The following is a 4,199-nucleotide window of genomic DNA, read 5'->3' as shown; positions in this document are numbered from 1 at the left end:
CTGGATCATTAATTCCATATCATGTTACTAGTTTTCTATAAACCAAATGCATGAGGAAAGACTCTATTCTGTAGGGTTTAATCACACACAAGTGGCAAAAACCACAGAACACAACTCCTAATCAGCTGGGCCTTCAACCACAGACTCCCTGTATGCACATATGTCACTCCCATTATCATTAGCATGAATAAAACTCTGACTTGTTTTACGAATTCAAAGGAGGCTGGATCTCCGTGTTCATGGTTGGATATGTTCTCATAAAAATTATATTGTCTCGTTACCAAATGTGTTTACAGATATCAGTATGTTTTAGAATTCAATATTCTCCTCCAGAGCAGAATAAATCATTGTTTCTTGAACAATCTGTGACTTATTTCCTTTTTATCCTAAAAACTCATGAATCTAAAGTTTAAAGTTTTTAAAATCTATAAGAAAATCAATGATCTCTAGGATCTCAAGTTTAATTTATTCTAAGTCTTGTATGCAGCAGTCATTCAAAAACATTTATCTAAGAATGAATGAATGAATCACCTGAACTCAGGAACTCAACCCACAATCACAAAGGGGTGTACCCTAGGGGAGATCCATGGAGTTCAAGATAAAAAATCTCAAAGACGAGGCTCAGCCTTTTGCCTAGTTGCACCTGAGAAAGCAAAATGAGTCACCAGCAGCTCTACAGGAGCCACTGAGGAAATTTGGCCAGAGTTCTTGTTCTCGTCACGTCTGCTCAGACCCACATGGGCTGATCTGGAAATGCTGCCTCAATATGTGCCGCCTGTGTCTCCCTCAGTACAGGAAGGATATAGGCTTCATTAAATTGGGCTAAGTGAACTTCTTTGCATGGGTCATTCAAAATATCTACCTTACCGCAGAGGCCATGTTAGCTCTTTGTACACAAAATTTTAAAAATTTTTAAAAACTAGGTTCAGATCTACCTCATGAGTTCATTCCACTTAATTTTGAGTTTGAATCCCAGGAGGAATAGTCTTAAGGTTCCCAAAAGATTCAGACAGAATTGTTAGGCAGATGTCAAAGATAATAGATATGACCATATATTTAGAAGAACTTGCTTGGACTTGCTTTTCTATAGAAGAATAGAGCCCTTGGGGCTATCTCTTAACTCCCCCTCTGGAAGCCATCCGTGAGTTGGTGAAGCCAGAATCATGTTCCAGAGTTGTACAGCTGCGCATCAAAACAAAGCAAAAATGAGTTCACATCAGTGCATTCTCAGGTCACCCTGGGCTCAACTGCCCCGCTACTGCCACCGTTACTAGCACAGTCACACCCAGGCGGAGAGCCTGCCCACCTAGCCTGTTACCTGGGACCCACACCAGAGGAGCCTGACATTGAGAGCTCACATTTAAGTGAGCCGGCCTTTCTACCCACTCGGATGGGGAGCAGAAGAAAGAAGACAACCGAGACTGTATGGGAAAGAGTCAGGCTACCCACTTTTATTAAGGAGCTTATACCAAAATCCACATGCCATACAGATATGGACTAACACCCTCTCACAGGAGCAAGCTCTTCACACAATCAGTCATTAGCCTTTATGCCCGGTAGGCTGTAAATTCAAAGAAGGCAGAGACATACATCTAGATTCACTAAGGTATTGCCTACATAAAGCCTAATGCCTGCTCTATACTAGATGCTCATTAAATATGTGGCAGATGGATGAACAATAGTGGATAAGAGAAGCCATTCAGGAGCCAGTCTGCGTGGGTTTCATTTCTTCCTGTTACTCACTAGCTGTGTGACGCTTCTAACTTCTTTGGACCTCAGTTTCTTGTCCATAAAATAGGGATAATAACTGTATCTTAGTCAGTAATTGTGAAAGATAAATGAGTTAATACAGGAAACATACTTAGATCAAGCCTGGCACAGAGTAATTGCCAATATTTATCATTTTATTATTATTAATTACCTCTAATTCCTGGTGCAGGATGAAGCAGGGCCTTGACCAGCTTCTAGCACTCACACCACCCTAGAGGTATGGGAAAATGCTCATCACCCTGTGGAGATGCTCACCTCTACCATCGCTGATTGTGAATGAGAAGATCAGGCACACCGCCCAACCAAATGAATCTGCAGTGTTCAAAAAGATCCTCCAGAGTGAGAAACTTCTCTCCACTGTTGTCCTTAAGCATTAAGTAAATAAATAAGTGGTGTCCAAGGAACTGAAAACAAAGTCTGTTGATATTAAACATAATAAATAACTTTCCCACTCGCACATAATTGGCACAAAATGCCATCAGTGCATTTAACAGGTACAAAGAGACTCCTAATAGTGCTCACCGTTCACCGGGCTTAACCTCACATAATGATTCAGCTAAAGGCTAGATTGGATTTCACCTTTCCTTTTGCACCGCTCCTGCAGCAACTCTCTGAGGGGTTTACAGTTATCTAGAATGGTCCGAGTGCCTGGCTGTGTGCCTGTGGTCACTGCGGAGGGTTGTGTGAGGGGAACAGGGACAGGAACATCTTAAAACGAAAACAGCTGCATCAGAAATGGTCAAGGCTTGGGTGCAATATGATAGCTCCTATTAAACTCCACTTTGAGCTTCTCTTGGCTTTGATGATTTCTTTCTTCCTCTCAAAAGTTTATCATTCTTTTCCTGACCTCAAGTCAACCTCATAAAAGCCCAATTTTTGTTTTGATTCATATTAAAGTTTCTGTTGTATTTTTGTTAAAGGATTTTAATTGTTATGTTGTTGCTGCTGCTGGTTTTTCTTTGTCTACTTGGTCTGGAAAAACTCTAAAGGGAGGCAGACCAGCCATGCTAAATTCTCCTAAGTACACATGGGACTGGAAATTTTTGTTCCCCAGTGTTCACCTGTTCCACAGCCTCTGCCTCCACGGCAAGCCCTTCTGGTAAGCAGCTGGAAATGCCCGTGTGCGCTACAAATACTTCTCAGGCTGTCTGGCACCCAAAGCCTGTCCTGACATCTCTCAGGTGAGAGAGCGAGTTGAGTTAAAAGGCTTCATTTCAACATCCGACAATGACATCCTTGAATAAAGTTTATTATTCACTATTTTAAGAGAATAAGAGCTTAAACGCATTATTAGAATGAAAATGTCTCTTTCATTCTGACATAAGAAGTTAATGCACTTTAAGCTCCTGGGAAAAGACGCATTATAGTAACACAGTGATAGGAATGGGAGAGAGAATAAAGAAGCAGGTTTCGGGCCTTCTAACCCTACTATGAGGGAAATCTTTTAAATAAACTATAAATAATATTTCCTAGATTAGTTTACCTTAATGCCAGCATTGTATGTAGCAGAATCTTTTCTTAAGGTGATCATTAATGAGTCATCACTTAAAGACGATTTAATGATGCCGAAATGAAGCCTAGACTTAAATTAGCCAGCTCATTGGGACTTTTTCCAGCTCCCAGCAACCACCTGGCATTCATCTCAATTCTCTGATTCTGTGTTTCAAATCAGCCACTCAAAGATACTATTTGCTGTCAGCAAGTTCCCTGATTTATTTAATCCTTCCCCAAAATATGTCTTAAAATTCTCACAATTTAACCCCTATTTGTCATGACGGCAGCCCCTCTGCCGCGACTAAATCACTCTCCAGCGCTGTCAGGTGTGCGCAGGGGGCCTCGCGACTGCGCCGGTGGCCGGGAAAAACGAGACCAACCCTCCGTAATATTGCTGTGGCTTTACCTTCTCAACAAATCATCAATAGATTTGTTTAATTACACTTGTTAGCCAAGCATATTGCAAGAGTGTGGTACTGTGTGGGGAGCCAACACAGCTTTCCATTTCTCATTTTAAGAGTGACATTAGTAATTCTGTCTACAATATGCACCCTTAGTGTGGTTTTTAGATTAAACAGTACAACATGGGGATATATGGGTTCAAACAGCATAAGAAAAGAAGAAAAAGAAGGAAAAAGAGAAGAGAAGGACAATTAAAACTCTTCTCTGATTGACTTTAAAAACAGATTGTAACATCAGATTCGATGTAATCTAGTTTCATCACCTGGCATGTAAAGCAGTCAGCCCAGGAATTCAAAAATCCTTGTGGTTTGCAAACCAGCAAAGTCCTATGACAGAGATGTGGGAATTTTTTAATTCCCCAAAATCTCAGTAAATGTGCATTACAATTCATAATAAAAATCAGGAGGAAGAGATTCAGAAGAGTTAGAGTGGTGTGCTGAAAATCGTGCTCAAAGTTTACAACTCCTTTTCTC

At 40.8% G+C, this 4,199-nt stretch overlaps 1 pseudogene; it reads left to right on the top strand.

Moving 5' to 3' along the window:
* Window positions 1-626: 626 nt before the first annotated feature.
* LOC148093293 (small ribosomal subunit protein uS14 pseudogene) lies at window positions 627-826 on the top strand (annotated as a pseudogene).
* The last annotated feature ends 3,373 nt before the right edge of the window (window positions 827-4,199 follow it).

This window comes from Miniopterus natalensis, chromosome 4 (genome assembly GCF_054644295.1).
Source record: "Miniopterus natalensis isolate mMinNat1 chromosome 4, mMinNat1.hap1, whole genome shotgun sequence".
NCBI lineage: Eukaryota > Metazoa > Chordata > Mammalia > Chiroptera > Miniopteridae > Miniopterus > Miniopterus natalensis.
The sequence above is the reverse complement of the archived record's forward strand: the minus strand, read 5'-3'. Positions and strand labels throughout refer to the sequence as shown.